At 45.3% G+C, this 19,101-nt stretch overlaps 1 pseudogene; it reads right to left on the reverse strand.

The window, feature by feature from the left end:
* Window positions 1–2,198: 2,198 nt before the first annotated feature.
* On the reverse strand, window positions 2,199–2,316 carry LOC124796676 (annotated as a pseudogene).
* Window positions 2,317–19,101: the final 16,785 nt, after the last annotated feature.

The following is a 19,101-nucleotide window of genomic DNA, read 5'->3' on the forward strand; positions in this document are numbered from 1 at the left end:
TGGAGACGATCGTAGAGATGCTGGATGTAGTCCTGTGGAACGGCTTGCCATGCCATTTCCACCTGGCGCCTCAGTTGGACCAGCGTTCGTGCTGGACGTGCAGACCGCGTGAGACGACGCTTCATCCAGTCCCAAACATGCTCAATGGGGGACACATCCGGAGATCTTGCTGGCCAGGGTAGTTGACTTAAACCTTCTAGAGCACGTTGGGTGGCACGGGATACATGCGGACGTGCATTGTCCTGTTGGAACAGCAAGTTCCCTTGCCGGTCTAGGAATGGTAGAACGATGGGTTCGATGACGGTTTGGATGTACCGTGCACTATTTAGTGTTCCCTCGACGATCACCAGTGGTGTACGGCCAGTGTAGGAGATCGCTCCCCACACCATGATGCCGGGTGTTGGCCCTGTGTGCCTCGGTCGTATGCAGTCCTGATTGTGGCGCTCACCTGCACGGCGCCAAACACGCATACGACCATCATTGGCACCAAGGCAGAAGCGACTCTCATCGCTGAAGACGACACGTCTCCATTCGTCCCTCCATTCACGCCTTTCGCGACACCACTGGAGGCGGGCTGCACGATGTTGGGGCGTGAGCGGAAGACGGCCTAACGGTGTGTGGGACCGTAGCCCAGCTTCATGGAGACGGTTGCGAATGGTCCTCGCCGATACCCCAGGAGCAACAGTGTCCCTAATTTGCTGGGACGTGGCGGTGCGGTCCCCTACGGCACTGCGTAGGATCCTATGGTCTTGGCGTGCATCCGTGCGTCGCTGCGGTCCGGTCCCAGGTCGACGGGCACGTGCACCTTCCGCCGACCACTGGCGACAACATCGATGTACTGTGGAGACCTCACGCCCCACGTGTTGAGCAATTCGGCGGTACGTCCACCCGGCCTCCCGCATGCCCACTATACGCCCTCGCTCAAAGTCCGTCAACTGCACATACGGTTCACGTCCACGCTGTCGCGGCATGCTACCAGTGTTAAAGACTGCGATGGAGCTCCGTATGCCACGGCAAACTGGCTGACACTGACGGCGGCGGTGCACAAATGCTGCGCAGCTAGCGCCATTCGACGGCCAACACCGCGGTTACTGGTGTGTCTGCTGTGCCGTGCGTGTGATCATTGCTTGTACAGCCCTCTCGCTGTGTCCGGAGCAAGTATTGTGGGTCTGACACACCGGTGTCAATGTGTTCTTTTTTCCATTTCCAGGAGTGTACATTCCGGATGTCCTAATTTTCCTTCCTGCACTCGTTTTTCCTCCATAAATTTAACAATAGCGGGAGTTACACTGAAACATCGTTACAGCCATGCCACTTGACTTAATTAGCTAACTTCGTAGCAACATATAAAGTCTCAACACGCTTCGCTCGCATCAGTCTAAAAATATTACAACTGACAGTAGAATAATGAGCGCCTGCGAATTCAGGAATTTTAATATCAGTGCCATCAAATTCTTTTCATGCTTCATGCCTGAAAATTTAGCGCAAAGAGCCCCTTGATGTACCGAACAATGAGTCCCGTCTGTCGATCATTGTGATTTTTTGCCCTTTCATTGTCAAGCGAATCTTTAAATTCTTTCCGCACGATACTGTAATGTCGGTTCACAGCAAATTCGTAATACCCATCGATTCTGCGAATACGTAAAAGATACTGAGAATTCTCATCCCTCTCTTTCATCGAACTAAAGAAAGTTGTCCTGACCGAGCGAGGCGGCTCGATAGTTAGCACAGTGGGCTCGCATTCGGGAAGACGACAGTTCACGTCTGGCAAAACTGAAGTTGTCCGTGATCTCACTAAACTCTCCATCCGAACAGGCCAGGAAGGCTCAACGGTACCGACCGGCCGCCGTGTCATCCTCAGACCACAGGCGTCACTGGATTCGGATATGGGGGAGCATGTGGTCAGCACACCGCTCTCAAATGGTTCAAATGACTCTGAGCACTATGAGACAACATCTGAGGTCATCAATCCCATAGAACGTAGAACTACTTAACTAACCTAAGGACATCACGCACACATCCATGCCCGAGGCAGGATTCGAACCTGCGACCGTAGCAGCAGCGCGGTTCCGGACTGAAGCACCTAGAACCGCTCGACACCGCTCTCCTTGCCGTATGTCAGTTTACGAGAACGGAGCCGTTACTTCTCAATCTAGCAGCTCCTCAGTTTGCCTCACAAGGGCTGAGTGAACCCCGCTTGCCAACAGCGCTCGGCAGCCCTGATGGTCACCCATCCAAGTGCTAGTCCAGTCCGACAGCGCTTAACTTTGGTGATCCGACGGGAACCGGTGTTACCACTGCAGCAAGACCGTTGGCGATTTCCAGGATGGTTCCTTTGGAAGGGCGCATCCGACTTCCTTCCCTGTCCTTCCCTCATCCGATGAGACCGATGACCTCGCTGTTTGGTGTTTGGTCGTCCCCCCCCCCCCCCCCCCCACCACCACCAAATCAACCAACCAACCAGTTGTGCTGACCGAAAAATACCATACAGCGATAGCTAATGAAAAGTTCCTTTTTTACCGAGAACCTTTGAGAAGGACTGAGCAAATCCATTGCCGGCAGAGGCTTGGCCTGCACGAAGCCGGAACGCCAGCCGGCCGCGGTGGTCTAGCGGTTCTAGGCGCTCAGTCTGGAAGCGCGCGACTGCTACGGTCGCAGGTTCGAATCCTGCCTCGGGCATGGATGTGTGTGATGTCCTTAGGTTAGTTAGGTTTAAGTAGTTCTAAGTTCTAGGGGATTGATGACCAAAGATGTTAAGTCTCATAGGGCTCAGAGCCATTTGAACCATTTTGAACCGGAACGCCAGGCTCTCGTGTGGTTTGGCTACGACGCGGCCGACCCTGTCCTAACTCATCCCAAACGCTTTCCGTTGGTTTCAGACTGGGTATCTGGCCAGGCCAGTCTCTTCAGGAAAGTTACTGCCCCAATCCACTGCCTCACAGATGTTCCTTTATGACAGGCTGCTTTATCATGCTGGAACAAACAGTCATGCTCTCCAAACTGTTCCTCCACCGTACGCAGTACAGAGTGTTGTCGTACGCTTCCGTCTTCAGTGGTTTCCTTATCATAATAAGCGGACCATGTTCTAACCACGAACACCACCTCTCAATACATCACTGTTGGCACTGAAAATCATGGCAGATAACGCTCTCCAGGGATTCGCCAAACCTAAACCCACCCATCACATTCTACAGCGTGAATCATCACTCTAAATCACTCATTTCCAGCGGTCCACTTGTAATTTTTCCTCCTATCTATATAATTATGTAGTTATATAGTTCTCAATTCGTTCGAGCAATCAATCATTCATAATAGTAAGCACAGTCATAACTCAGTCACTCAAAATGATTGAGAAATTTTACTTGTCAGAATGAAATCAGGCGATGATTCTTCTTCTCTGCAGGCTCGTGCTTTGCGGCAGTCTGCTAATCTGTACAAATAAAATGCCTCGTAATTTTGGGAGCGTTGTATAATCAGTCGGGAAACCTCAGATCAAGCGGATATTTGGCTTTGACGAAGTTTAACCTTCCGAAGAAGTAACGGAGCTCTTGGATTATTAAATGCAGGTTCGTATCCAGTCTTTCGGAAGTTCCCTTCTGATTAACAACTACGCAATATATCGATGAATATCATTAATTCTCAAATGTCAAATACACACCTTTTGTATGAAGGAGCAATATATATATATATATATATATATATATATATATATATATATATATATATATATACCTTTTAATCGTACAATTTCGTATCAGTTATCTTTTGTCATAAATCTCAACATTCAGATTACAATTCTTCAAACAAAGCTGAGGCTAATCGGCACGAAGACATTCTCGGAAGCTTTTTTCTAACAACCACCAGAGAGAATACTACAAAGAATAATTATGCGCTCATGGCATAGCTATTGTATGAAACTGCTTTGCGCATGGATTCTGCGAGTATGAAGATAGAAAATTACTAAACGTCATTCAAGGGTAGAATTGTATCAGAATAATTCCTCCAATATAAAGAGATATTACACACTGTCCAGTGGTGTCGAACTTCACGCCTCTCTAGCCATTGCCTTCATAAACGTGTGGCTTATGACAAGATACTCGACCGTTCTGACTCAGTCTTTTAACTCCTAACGCACAGCCACTGTGCGAGGTCGACTGGTTGTAGCATTTGCTAGCACTCATTCATTCTGCTGATGCCATGTGATTTCTTACTGCCAACCTCCACAATGCTCGATTTTCTCTGGTATCGGTTCAGCTCGATTTAACTGCGGTTCTTCCTTCGAGTTCCCAGTTCACAATGACGTTACCAACAGCCGACTTGGGCAGTCTTAGAAGCTTTGGAAAACCTCTGTTGGATTTTTTACTCAATGACTATTCCACGTCCAAGGTCACTGAGTTATGCTGTCCACCCACTCTGCTGACGCTGCTTCTCTAGTGATGACACAATAGTCACGGTCTCTTTTTCCTACTGGCGCGTACGCCTCCCTTAACCTACTAGTAAATTCCGCACTACACTGAGGCATCCAAGCACTTCTGATCAGCATTTGTATCGTACTCCATCATTTGATTCTGAAAAAGGGCAAACTAAGCACTGTCTGTCAGTCATTGCACTTTTTCCGCACAGTTGCTCTGCTTATTAGAGACTGCATGGACAGACGGATGTCGCCAGCAAACTCCCACACTCTCATACTCAAGCCGAGACCACTACGAGTAAATCTAAGAAACGAGGAAAACTCATTCAGTTGACGTGTCTCAGGGCACGCTGGATCGACGTTCGGTGCAACTTTCCTGTTATACGACGTAATTGGGTGGTGAAGAGGGGGTAATTTCCACTTCCGTGACTACTCAGGTATTAGCAGCGAGAGACTCGGCAAAACAGTGGCATAATTAGCATCGGCTCTAAATTAATGAGTTAATGAGGTACACTTCAGTTCAACAACACTTAGGACAAGAACATCTAGGTGGGGACGGGGGGTGGGGGGCGCGCTCGAAATTAAATGGCATTCAGAACTAAAACCCACTCGCTCCTTCAATAAGCTGTATATTAACCGTTGGACTTCTTTTTCTTATTGACGTAAGTCTGAAAAGACACTCTGGTTTGCACCAAGTTTCGTTTCGAGGAGTGTTTAGCAAACGTTAATTTCAAAACGTCCTCAAGCACGTTGAAAGCTTGGATCTCTTAAGAACCCTTCTTAATATCCCCCTGGCTCTGTTAAGGGAATGGTTAGTCTTCTCTGACGAGCATCACTGCTTCAAAGTAATGTTCTGCCCTGTTAAAACTTAATATCGTACTGAGAAAGACATTAAAACTTATCACACACTGACAATATGTGTATGACGCGTAAGGTACGTATTTTCACGCCATGTAAGGTAATCTAACCTTGCGGTTCACTCACAAATGCAGTACAGCTTTCACAAAGAGAAATGACTGTGGAGACCGCTTTAAAAGGATTATTCTTCAGAAGAATTGTTCAGCATTGCAGCCGTAGAATTTCGACCTGCCATAAAAGACAAATCTGGAATTAGTAGAATTATTTCACATTTCAAGCGGTCCCAAAAACGTTACAAAGCAACTACCTGCGTCAATAAGATACAATTACAGAAGCAAACTGTTAACTGTTCTTTCAATGTATAGATGGGCTGCTTGATATACAAACGAATAGTTGTGATCAATCTTTGCAGCACTAAGACGATCCGAAATTTCTCTCTAAATTTTATCGGACGCGTAAACGAAATTTTCCTAGAGAATAAATTGCACTAACTTAGAGCAAATTTCAGCTTGGTTGTGCATGAGTCTATATACACCTACTTGAAGTTGACGCATACAATTCCGTGCGACAGGTGGTAGCCGTTTGTAAACGATATCCAAATCAAATAAATTTTTAAAATTGATCTACAATTTCTAACAGAGGAGTTAAGAGGCTGTAGCGAGCGTTGGAAGGCTTAGTATGTCGAGATGATCTTACCACATGATACAAGGTCCATCGACGTTTGCATCTAATTCGAAACTTTAAGAAACTGCTACTTTTCCACGAAGCCTTAAAATGTATTCACAATGGACGTTTGAATAGTGTGATTGAAACAGAAATCATTGTGCTAGTTTTCCAACACGAACTTGTCTCTATTCCAGAAGATCCTTTTTAACTACTGTAATATGCACTTCCTTAGCACGTCGTATTACTACGCTATATCGGTAGGATGCTTTCGTTTCCGTAAAAGATGTCCGAGTTGTATATGCGTACGACTCATTCGTCGTCATCGGAAAAGACGACTTTCGTAAGTTATAAACCGAATGTCGTTGTTGTACGTGTAGCGTAGGTCGTTGGCAGTTTTATTTTAGTGGGCACTGTTTTGTACGTTATTATTGTAACTGTGTACTCGAAATGATCTCATAGATACCTCTTCTAGATCTTCTCTTTTAATCCTAAGAAACCAACATCAAGTTGCTACAGTTCAGTTTGAAAAAAAGGAAAGTTTATATCGATGTATCTGTAATTACGAGGGCGTGCTGAAAAGTAATGCCTCCAAAATTTGTGAATAAAACAGTGACCCGTATATAGAACAAATTTTCTTTCTTTGGTAGGGAGCACATTGTGCTCATGTGGTAGCGATCTAGATGCTTGTAAAACAATAAACTGGTAGCCAAGATCGCAGGAATTCTTTTTATTCCATGATTACCGGTTTCGGTGAAACTAAAGCCACCATCATTGCATCTAGCGAGGACAAGAAACACCGTGTGCATTTAATATGACCGGAATAATCTGCGCTTATACACAAGGTGTGTTTTATTGGCATTTTTATATATGACCAGACGGGTATGCACTGTGTAACCCTGTAATGCTTTAAATTTGTATATACTCTCGGTAGATTTTAAATATCAGCAGACTGGTGTGCTGAACCAGAACAGACAGATGTACATTTTTGAAATTCCGCAGTTCTCATGAACTTAGCATTTGCGTTTCGATATGTCGTATATGTGACCAGGCAGATGTGCAGTTGTGTAGGTCTGCAGCTTTCATAAGTTTTGTGTATGTTTACGTGATACAGAAATCTCTAGAATTATGTACAAGTCCTAATGAAGTAGTGTTACCATACACGCAGAGCTTGTTATGAAGCGAGCTGTGACATTCATTGGAGCCCTCTTCTGCTAGCGCCATCTTGCGACGCGGCCTGTAGTGTAAGAACCGAGCCGGAGTTGTTGTAGTTCCTAGCTTGCGCTTGTATGTGATGGAGACACTTGAACATTTAAAATGTCATCTCTCTTGGACGCCTATGTGCTACATACCACAATTTTGTAAGGCTTGCGTGTTACAGGCAACTATTAACATCACCATTGGTTGACTTGATGTTGTAACCTGTATGTGTTCTAAGGTATGTAACTAAATTTATATGATGTATACATGTTATATAAGCCCAAGGTGGCTTCCGCCAGCTCCCCCTCCCTGATGATGTCCTCCTCCCCTGCATCTACCCCTCCTATCAACTTTGATCCTCCCCCCCCCACCTCCTGTGTCCTTTCCTTTAGGCACCCTCCCTCCCTCCCTCCCTGCTTCCCTCCCTCACTTCCCTTCCCTTCTCTTCTCTTCTCTTTCCTTTCCCCGCTTCCTCCTCCCCTCTCCCCCGGGCTTCCCCTCCCCCTTCCTCCCTTCCCCTCTCTCCTTTGCCCATGGCATCTCTGCTCTCCCCTCTCCCATTCCCATTCCCCTCCCTCCTCCTCCACCTCCTCTCTTGGCAGGTCCCCGGACTCGTACACGCTCAGTGGACATTCGCGCGCCGGAGATCATCGCCGTCAGTGTTTCGTGTGTGTGCCTTCGTTTGTGTGTAGTGTTGTTCGCCGTCACGCCACCACCGTTCACGTGCCGTCGCCATCATCCATGTTCTGTGCATCGTGTCGCCCAGTGTTAGTGATGTTTCTCGTCCAGCGTGAACGGCTCCATGTTTCTTCGATTTTTAGTGTCTACATTTTTTGCCCACCGTTTTTACTGTCTACTCTGTGCCACCTTTATGTACTCCTTGTTGTCAAACTCAAGGCTGAAGAGCGGCGTATTGTGCTGCTGACAGCCCGCCTTTGTATAAGGTGTTTAAAATCACAATAAAGAAAAAAAAGTTATATAAGTGTAATCGAAGCCCACTTTTATAGTGTTTTCTGTCCTCCCTAGATGCGATGATGGCGGCTTTAGTTTTGCCGAAACCGGTAATCATGGAATAAAAAGAATTCCTGCGATCTTGGCTACCAGTTTATTGTTCCACAAGTTTCCTTCAATTTACGTCTATGGTCACAAACTTTTTGTTCACAGATTACCGATTTCGGTCTATAATGACCATCTTCAGATGTATGTTTAGGACATTGTTCTTATAAAACACAGATCTGAAGACGGTCATAATAGACCGAACCGGTAATCTGTGAACAAAAAGTTTGTGACCATACTGTCCCGACTTGGCTCACTCCGATTTTCGTATGTTTCCAAAATTTATATAACTCTACAGTGACTTCACTTTGATAGAAAAAAAAGCGGTGCAAGCAGATGTGAGATCGTCAACGAGGTCTAGCACTCTATAGTGAAGGTATCAAAATACTGGTCATCTCTCAGAGAAATATGTTAATAACTTTGCTTTGTTTAAAAAGCCTAAAGAGTTTTCGCATAAGCGATTAGGAGGAATTACTTTTCGGAACGCCGTTGTACTGTATATGGTGATGTCGGTTTATGCCATCTGGAGTATTATGTACGGAATACATAACCAAGCGCGAGATCTTCGTGTTCTCTCGATCGCTAAGCGAAGTATTAGTCCTACTGAAAAAAATAAAGACGATCTTTCAGTAGCAAGTTTAATGTGTTTCAATTTTGTAATAGGATACGTTTTCGCTTGAGGCCGTAGTTTTCGAGTTATTCAAAAAATCTGATTTACAAACACACACCCAATGCTACAGTGAACCCCTAAAGGTCAGGATTTGTAGCATATTGTTAATGGCACTCCCTCCTGCATCTGTACAAATATTTGCGACTGCACGAATTACTTCCCACATTTGATCTTTCTCGGCCTTGATTGACTAGCGTCATTGCACCATCGGATTAGTTGAGCAGTAACAAATTGTAAAACTGACATCTGTGTGAATTTTACCTAACAGTTCTGTGAATTTTAGCGTCATAAAATAAACAATTACATCATTGTATTCGTCAGGCCTTCTGACTACCTGCTTCTAAGGGTTTAATTCGGATTGAAATGTCAACGTAATTATTTTCAGCATGTTGCTGTTGTGGTTTTCAGTCCTGAGACTGGTTTGATGCAGCTCTCCATGCTACTCTATCCTGTGCAAGCTTCTTCATTTCCCAGTACCTACTGCAGCCTACATTCTTCTGAATCTGCATAGTGTATTCATCACTTGGTCTCACTCTATGATTTTTACCCTCCACGATGCCCTCCAATACTAAATTGGTGATCCCTCGATGTCTCAGAACATCTCCTACCAACCGATCCCTTCTTCTAGTCAAGTCGTGCCACAAGCTCCCTGCCGCCGTTGGATAAGCAGCTGCAGCAACAAGTCGTTTACTCCTAACTCACCCATTTGTTACATAGTTTAATTCTTAATTTCTTTGCGTGTTTTTGGTACTTGCATTGTTTAATTAAGAAATTTCCGGCGTATTATAGTATTTGAGAGTTGTAGCATCGCGTTTTAGTACCTGAATAGTATAAATTCGCGTAGTCGTCTGTCTTCTGTTTTTGTTTTGAACGGCCAGTGTCGGTTGGTCTCAGTCAGTGTGCTCCCTGCCGCCGTTGGATAAGCAGCTGCAGCAGCAAGTCGTATACTCCTAGCTCACTCATTTGCTACATAGTTTAATTCTTAATTTCTTTGCGTGTTTTTGGTACTTGCATTGTTTAATTCATAAATTTCGGTTGTATTATAGTATTTGAGAGTTGTAGCATCGCGTTTTAGTACCTGAATGGTGTAAAATCGCGTAGTCTCCTTCCGCCGCTGAGCAGTGTGTCAGCAGTGCGCAAGTAGCAGCATTACTGCATTTACTAGGCAATCTTGTATTTTAATAACCGTTTAAATTTTATATCGATTTGTTTGCGCCCTCTGTAGATTGGTTCAGACGTTCTTTGCACAATAGTTTTTAGCATGGATAGGGACTGTAACTGCTGTGTTCGGATGCAGGCTGAGTTGGCATCCCTTCGCTCCCAGCTTCAGGCAGTGTTGGCTTCGGTCACACAGCTTGAGGCTGTTGCCAATGGGCATCACTGTGGGGTTCCGGATGGGGGTTTGTCGGGGACGGCCAGCTCGTCCCACGCATCCCCCGATCGGACTACGACTGCGGTTGCCCGGGATACTGCCCACATTGAGGCTGATCCCTCACCTGTGGTAGAGTGGGAGATCGTCTCAAGGTGTGGCAGGGGGCGAAAGATATTCCGGAGGGCTGAACGGAAGGCCTCTCCAGTTTGTCTGACGAACCGGTTTCAGGCTCTGTCTCAGGCTGATACTGATCTTCGGCCTGACATGGATGCTTGTCCTGTTCCAGAGGTTGCCCCTCAGTCTGCAAGATCCGGGCGGTCGCAGAGGGTGGGCTTACTGGGAGTTGGGAGCTCCAACGTCAGGCGCGTAATGGGGCCCCTTAGGGATATGGCAGCAAGAGAGGGGAAGAAAACCAATGTGCACTCCGTGTGCATACCGGGGGGAGTCATTCCAGATGTGGAAAGGGTCCTTCCGGATGCTATGAAGGGTACAGGGTGCACCCAACTGCAGCTGGTCGCTCATGTCGGCACCAATGATGCGTGTCGCTATGGATCGGGGGAAATCCTCTCTGGCTTCGGGCGGCTATCTGATTTGGTGAAGACTGCCAGTCTCGCTAGCGGGATGAAAGCAGAGCTCACCATCTGCAGCATCGTCGACAGGACTGACTGTGGACCTTTGGTACAGAGCCGAGTGGAGGGTCTGAATCAGAGGCTGAGACGATTCTGCGACCGTGTGGGCTGCAGATTCCTCGACTTGCGCCATAGGGTGGTGGGGTTTCGGGTTCCGCTGGATAGGTCAGGAGTCCACTACACGCAACGAGCGGCTACACGGGTAGCAGGGGTTGTGTGGCGTGGGCTGGGCGGTATTTTAGGTTAGATGGCCTTGGACAAGTACAGAAAGGGCAACAGCCTCAACGGGTGCGGGGCAAAGTCAGGACATACGGGGACCAAGCAGCAATCGGTATTGTAATTGTAAACTGTCGAAGCTGCGTTGGTAAAGTACCGGAACTTCAAGCGCTGATAGAAGGCACCGAAGCTGAAATCGTTATAGGTACAGAAAGCTGGCTGAAGCCATAGATAAATTCTGCCGAAATTTTTACAAAGGTGCAGACGGTGTTTAAAAATGATAGATTGCATGCAACCGGTGGTGGAGTGTTCGTCGCTGTTAGTAGTAGTTTATCCTGTAGTGAAGTAGAAGTGGATAGTTCCTGTGAATTATTATGGGTGGAGGTTACACTTAACAACCGAGCTAGGTTAATAATTAGCTCCTTTTTCCGACCTCCCGACTCAGCAGCATTAGTGGCAGAAAATTAGGAATACATTTCACATAAATTCTCTCGGCATGTCATAATCTTAGGTGGAGATTACAATTTACCAGATATAGACTGGGACACTCAGATGTTTATGACGGGTGGTAGGGACAGAGCATCGAGTGACATTATACTGAGTGCACTATCCGAAAATTACCTCGAGCAATTAAACAGAGAACCGACTCGTGGAGATAACATCTTGGACCTACTGATAACAAACAGACCCGAACTTTTCGACTCTGTATGTGTAGAACAGGGAATCAGTGATCATAAGGCCGTTACAGCATCCCTGAATATGGAAGGTAATAGGAATATGAAAAAGGGAGGAAGGTTTATCGGTTTAGCAAGAGTAATGGAAGGTAGATTTCAGACAACCTAAGAGATCAAAACGAAAATTTCTGTTCCGACACTGACGACGTTGAGTGTTTATGGAAAAAGTTCAAGTCAATCGTAAAATGCGTTTTGGACTGGTACGTGCCGAGTAAATCTGTGAGGGACGGGAAAAACCCACCGTGGTACAACAACAAAGATAGGAAACTACTGCGAAAGCAAAGAGAGCTTCACTCCAAGTTTAAACGCAGCCAAAACCTCTCAGACAAACAGAAGCTAAACGATGTCAAAGTTAGCGTAAGGAGGGCTATGCGTGAAGCGTTCAGTGAATTCGCAAGTAAAATTCTATGTATCGACTTGACAGACAATCCTAGGAGGTTCTGGTCTTACGTTAAATCAGTAAGTGGCTCGAAACAGCATATCCAGACACTCCGGGATGATGATGGCATTGAAACAGAGGATGACACGCGTAAAGCTGAAATACTAAACACCTTTTTCCAAAGCTGTTTCACAGAGGAAGACCGCACTGCAGTTCCTTCTCTAAATCCTCGCACAAACGAAAAAATGGCTGACATCGAAATAAGTGTCCAAGGAATAGAAAAGCAACTGGAATCACTCAACAGAAGAAAGTCCAATGGATCTGACGGGATACCAATACAAATCTACACAGAGTGCGCGAAAGAATTTATCCCCCTTCTAACAGCCGTGTACCGCAAGTCTCTAGAGGAACGGAAGGTTCCAAATGATTGGAAAAGAGCACAGGTAGTCCCAGTCTTCAAGAACGGTGTCGAGCAGATGCGCAAAACTGTAGACCTATATCTCTGACGTCGATCTGTTGTAGAATTTTAGAACATGTTTTTTGCTCGAGTATCATGTCGTTTTTGGAAACCCAGAATCTACTATGTAGGAATCAACATGGATTCCGGAATCAGCGATCGTGTGAGACCCAACTCGCTCTATTTGTTCATGAGACCCAGAAAATATTAGATACAGGCTCCCAGGTAGATGCTATTTTTCTTTACTTCCGGAAGGCGTTCGATACAGTTCCGCATTGTCGCCTGATAAACAAAGTAAGAGCCTACGGAATATCAGACCAGCTGTGTGGCTGGATTGAAGAGTTTTTAGCAAACAGAACACAGCATGTTGTTATTAATGGAGAGACGTCTACAGACGTTAAAGTAACCTCTGGCGTGCCACAGGGGAGTGTTATGGGACCATTGCTTTTCACAATATATATAAATGACCTAGTAGATAGTGTCGGAAGTTCCATGCGGCTTTTCGCGGATGATGCTGTATATAGAGAAGTTGCAGCATTAGAAAATTGTAGCGAAATGCAGGAAGATCTGCAGCGGATAGGCACTTGGTGCAGGGAGTGGCAACAGATCCTTATCATAGACAAATGTAATGTATTGCGAATACATGGAAAGAAGGATCCTTTATTGTATATGATAGCGGAACAAACACTGGTAGCCGTTGCTTCTGTAAAATATCTGGGAGTATGCGTGCGGAACGATTTGAAGTGGAATGATCATATAAAATTAATTGTTGGTAATGCGGGTACCAGGTTGAGATTCATTGGGAGAGTGCTTAGAAAATGTAGTTCATCAACAAAGGAGGTGGGTTACAAAACACTCGTTCGACCTATACTTGAGTATTGCTCATCAGTGTGGGATCCGTACCAGATCGGGTTGACGGAGGAGATAGAGAAGATCCAAAGAAGAGCGGCGCGTTTCGTCACAGGGTTATTTGGTAACCGTGATAGCGTTACGGAGATGTTTAACAAACTCAAGTGGCAGACTCTGCAAGAGAGGCGCTCTGCATCGCGGTGTAGCTTGCTCGCCAGGTTTCGAGAGGGTACGTTTCTGGATGAGGTATCGAATATATTGCTTCCCCCTACTTATACCTCCCGAGGAGATCACGAATGTAAAATTAGAGAGGTTAGAGCGCGCACGGAGGCTTTCAGACAGTCGTTCTTCCCGCGAACCATACGCGACTGGAACAGGAAAGGGAGGTAATGACAGTGGCACGTAAAGTGCCCTCCGCCACACACCGTTGGGTGGCTTGCGGAGTATAAATATAGATGTAGATGTAGAAGCTCCTCTTCTCGCAGTCATTAGTTATGTGATCTACCCATCTAATCTTCAGCATTTTTCTGTAGCACCACATTTCGAAAGCTACTATTCTCTTCTTGTCTAGACTATTTATCGTCCTCGTTTCACTCACATACATGGCTATATTGCATACAAATACTTTCAGAAAAGACTTCCTGACATTTAAATCTATACTCGATGTTAACAAATTTCTCTTCTTCAGAAACGCTTTCCTTGCCATTGCCAGTCTACATTTTATATCCTGTCCACTTCGATCATCATCAGTTATTTTGCTCCCCAAATAGTAAAACTCCTTTACTACTTTAAGCGTCTCATTTCCTAATCTGATTCCCGCAGCATCACCCTGTTTAACTCGACTACATTCCATTATCCTCGTTTTGCTTTTGTTGACGTTCATCTTATATCCTCCTTTCAAGACACTGTCCATTGCGTTCAGCTGCTCTCCCAAGTCTTTTACTGTCTCTGACAGAATTACAATGTCATCTGCGAACCTCAAAGTTTTAATTTCTTCTCCATGGATTTTAATTCCTACTCCGAATCTTTCTTTTCTTTTCTTTACTGCTTGCTCAGTATACAGATTGAATAACATCCCTCAGTCCCTTCCCAACCACTGCTTCCCTTTCATGCCCCAGCATGGCATTTAGAAAAGCTCTTTTTCTTTCATTACCCTCAAGAGCAAGTTTACATTAGCATTTTTAACGAAATACGCGATTATGCTGGTGGCGTAATAGGCCAGTCAATAGAGACCAAGAAAGGTCGAATGACGCGAATAGTTCGGCACTCTTAAATTTTTTAGTGGTAGAGGAAGTGCAACGAACAACATACTAGAACTGCTGATTAGCGAGGGATGAGTGTAGGGGTGGAGGTGCGTCTGAAGTCACTTTCCTACATTTCTCTTCAATAATTCGACAAATATGTCTTTCGCGGAAACGAATCCCAGTACAAAACTTAGCTACGTTAAATTTCCTACAAAATTTTCCTGTTACTTTTTCTTGTGGGACTAATTAGTTCGTACATAGTGAGCGACAGAATGTGAAAATATCACGTGCATTTCATGAAGGCAAAAATGTTGCGGGTTGCCTGAAAAGACATCGGCAGAAACAGCTGAATGATGCTGTAAAACTATTACACACTGAGGTGACAAAAGTCCTGGCACAACTCCTAATAATGAAACAGGCGAAATACCCTCAGACTTCAAGAAGAATATAATAATTCCAATCCCAAAGAAAGCAGGTGCTGACAGATGTGAAAATTACCGAACTATCAGTTTAATAAGTCACAGCTGCAAAATACTAACACGAATTCTTTACAGACGAATGGAAAAACTAGTAGAAGCCAACCTCGGGGAAGATCAGTTGGGATTCCGTAGAAACACTGGAACACGTGAGGCAATACTGACCTTACGACTTATCTTAGAAGAAAGATTAAGGAAAGGCAAAACTACGTTTCTAGCATTTGTAGACTTAGAAAAAGCTTTTGACAATGTTGACTGGAATACTCTCTTTCAAATTCTGAAGGTGGCAGGGGTAAAATACAGGGAGCGAAAGGCTATTTACAATTTGTACAGAAACCAGATGGCAGTTATAAGAGACGAGGGACATGAAAGGGAAGCAGTGGTTGGGAAGGGAGTAAGACAGGGTTGTAGCCTCTCCCCGATGTTGTTCAATCTGTATATTGAGGAATCAATAAAGGAAACAAAAGAAAAATTCGGAGTAGGTATTAAAATTCATGGAGATGAAATAAAAACTTTGAGGTTCGCCGATGACATTGTAATTCTGTCAGAGACAGCAAAGGGCTTGGAAGAGCAGTTGAATGGCATGGACAGTGTCATGAAAGGAGGATATAAGATGAACATCAACAAAAGCAAAACAAGGATAATGGAATGTAGTCTAATTAAGTCGGGTGATGCTGAGGGAATTAGATTTGGAAATGAGACACTTCAAGTAGTAAAGGAGTTCTGCTATTTGGGGAGCAAAATATCTGATGATGGTCGAAGTAGAGAGGATATAAAATGTAGACTGGCAGTGGCAAGGAAAGCGTTTCTGAAGAAGAGAAATTTGCTAACATCGAGTATAGATTTAAGTGTCAGGAAGTCCTTTCTGAAAGTATTTGTATGGAGTGTAGCCACGTATGGAAGTGAAACATGGACGATAAATAGTTTGGACAAGAAGAGAATAGAAGCTTTCGAAATGTGGTGCTACAGAAGAATGCTGAAGATTAGATGGGTAGATCACATAACTAATGAGGAAGTATTGAATAGGATTGGGGAGAAGAGAAGTTTGTGGCACAACTTGACCAGAAGACGGGATCGGTTGGTAGGACATGTTCTGAGGCATCAAGGGATCACCAATTTAGTATTGGAGGGCAGCGTGGAGGGTAAAAATCGTAGAGGGAGACCACGACATGAATACACTAAGCAGATTCAGACGGATGTAGGTTGCAGTAGGTACTGGGAGATGAAAAAGCTTGCACAGGATAGAGTAGCATGGAGAGCTGCATCAAACCAGTCTCAGGACTGAAGACCACAACAACAACACCTCCTAATATCGCGTCAGATTTTTTTTTCCCGGCGTACTGCAGCAACTCGACATGGTTTGATCTCCGCTGCAGAAATATAGAACCAAGCAGCAACTGTAACCGTCCGTAACTGCGAAGGTATTGCCCGTGCAGGCTTTTGTGCGCGAACAGAACTCGCGATTGTGTCCCACAAATGCTCGACGGGTTTTATGTCGGGCGATCCGAGTGGCCAAACTATTCAGTTATCCAGAACGTTCTTCAAAACAATCGCCAATAACTGCGGCCCAGTGGCACTGCGTATAGTCATCCACAAAAATTCCATCGTTATTAGGCACCATGAAGTCCATGAATGGCTGCAAAGGCTCTCGAAGTAGCCGAAAATAACAATTTCCAGTCAATGAACGGTTCAGTTCCATGCAAATCCAGCCCACACCATTATGGAGCCAGCACCATCTTTCACAGTGCTTTTTTGACCACATAGATCCATGGCTTCATGAGTCTGCGCTAGATTCGAACCCTACCATCAGCTACTGTAAAGTCGAATCGAGACTGATCGGGCGAGGCTACGGGTTTACAGTCGTCTAGGGTCCAACGGATATGGTCACGAGACGAGGAGAGCCACTGCAGGCCATATCGTGTTGTTAACAGAAGTAGACGCGGCGGTCGTTTGCTGTCATAGCCCACTGAGAGCAAATTTCGCACCAACTCACTGATAAACACTGAGATATCGATGCGTTCGTCATACTTCAGCAGGTCAGCAACTGTAAGCAGTTAATTCCATAAATTATCAGGGAGCAGGCATTAGGAGTGATTTAAAATGGAATGATCATATAAAGTTGATCGTCGGTAAAGCAGATGCCAGACTGAGATTCATTGGCAGAATCCTAAGGAAATGCAGTCCGAAAACAAAGGAAGTAGGTTGCAGTACACTTGTTCGCCCACTGCTTGAATACTGCTCACCGATGTGGGATCCGTACCAGATAGGGTTGATAGAAGAGACAGAGAAGATCCAACGGAGAGCAGCGCGCTTCGTTACAGGATCATTTAGTAATCGCGAAAGCGTTACGGTGATGATAGATAAACTCCAGTGGAAGACTGTGCAGGAGAGACGTTCAGTAGCTCGGTGCTGGCTTTTGTTGAAGTTTCGAGAACATACGTTCACCGAGGAGTTAAGCAGTATACTGCTTCCTCCTGCGTATACCTCGCGAAGAGACCATGAGGTTAAAATCAGAGAGATTAGAGCCCACACAGAGGCATACCGACAATCTGTACTTCCACGAACGATACTAGACTGGAATAGAAGGCAGAACCGATAGAGGTACTCAACGTAGCCTCCGCCACACACCGTCAGGTGGCTTTCGGAGTATGGATGTAGATGCAGATACGTCCCTCATTGATATCTGCGGCTATTTCACGGAGTGTTGCTTGTATGTTAGCACTGGCAACTCTACGCAAACACACACACACACTGCTGCTCTCGGTTGTTACGTGAAGGCAGTCGGCCTCTGCGTAGTCCATTGTGAGAGATGATGGCTGAAATTTGGTATTCTCGGCACATTCTTGACACTGTGGATCTCGGAATGCCGAATTCCCTAACGATTTCCAAAGTGGAATGTCCCATGCCTCTTCCTTCAGCTACCAAAGTCGATTAGTTCCCTTCGTGCGACCATAATCACTTTCATACCTTTCCACATCAATACAAACGACAGCTAGGCAATGCCGTATGTATACCTGTGTATCTGTCACCTCAATGTATGAGACTTTACATTATTTTCTGATGATTTTGTTTACAATTACTTTGACTGGAAGCCATACAATATATTAAGGGATTCAGGAAATATATGCGATGAACAGTTAGGTTTAAGAACCCTGTACGTCACCTTAAGAATTTGTTCTTAAAAAACTTCCAGGCAGATTAAAACTGTGTGCCAGACAGAGACTCGAACTCGGGACCTCTGCCTTTCGCGAACAAGTGCTCTAGCAACTATTTTTATTTTTATCTCATTTTGTTCGCTTTTGCTCGTCGCATCTGTTCGGGGCGGACGTCGAAAGACACCCTTTTAAGTTCGTTGTTGATCGATTAAATAAGTTTTTTTTTATTACAGAGGGCAGCTAACCCTCTGACCGAACATGCTGAGCTACCGTGCCGGCGCCAACTGAGCCACTCAAGCACGACTCACGCTTGACTTCCACCAGTACCTCGTCTCCTACCTTCTAAACTTTCCAGAAGAAGCCTTGCAAGACTAGGACTCCTGATAGAAAGTATACTGCGGAGACATGGCTTAGCCACAGCCTGAGGGTTGTTTCCAGAATGAGATTTTCACTCTGCAGCGGAGTGTGCGGTGTTATGAAACTTCCTGGCAGATTAAAACTGTGTGCCCGAGCGAGGCTCGAACACGGAACCTCTTCCTTCCACGGGCAAGTGCTCTACCACCTGAGCTACCCTAGCAGGTTCGCAGGAGAGCTTCTGTAAAGTTTGGAAGGTAGGAGACGAGGTACTGGCGGAAGTAAAACTGTGAGGACAGGGCGTGAGTCGTGCTTGGGTAGCTCAGTTGGTGGAGCACTTGCCCGCGAAAGGCAAAGGTCTCGAGTTCGAGTCTCGGT

The sequence above is a fragment of the Schistocerca piceifrons genome, chromosome 4, assembly GCF_021461385.2.
Source record: "Schistocerca piceifrons isolate TAMUIC-IGC-003096 chromosome 4, iqSchPice1.1, whole genome shotgun sequence".
NCBI lineage: Eukaryota > Metazoa > Arthropoda > Insecta > Orthoptera > Acrididae > Schistocerca > Schistocerca piceifrons.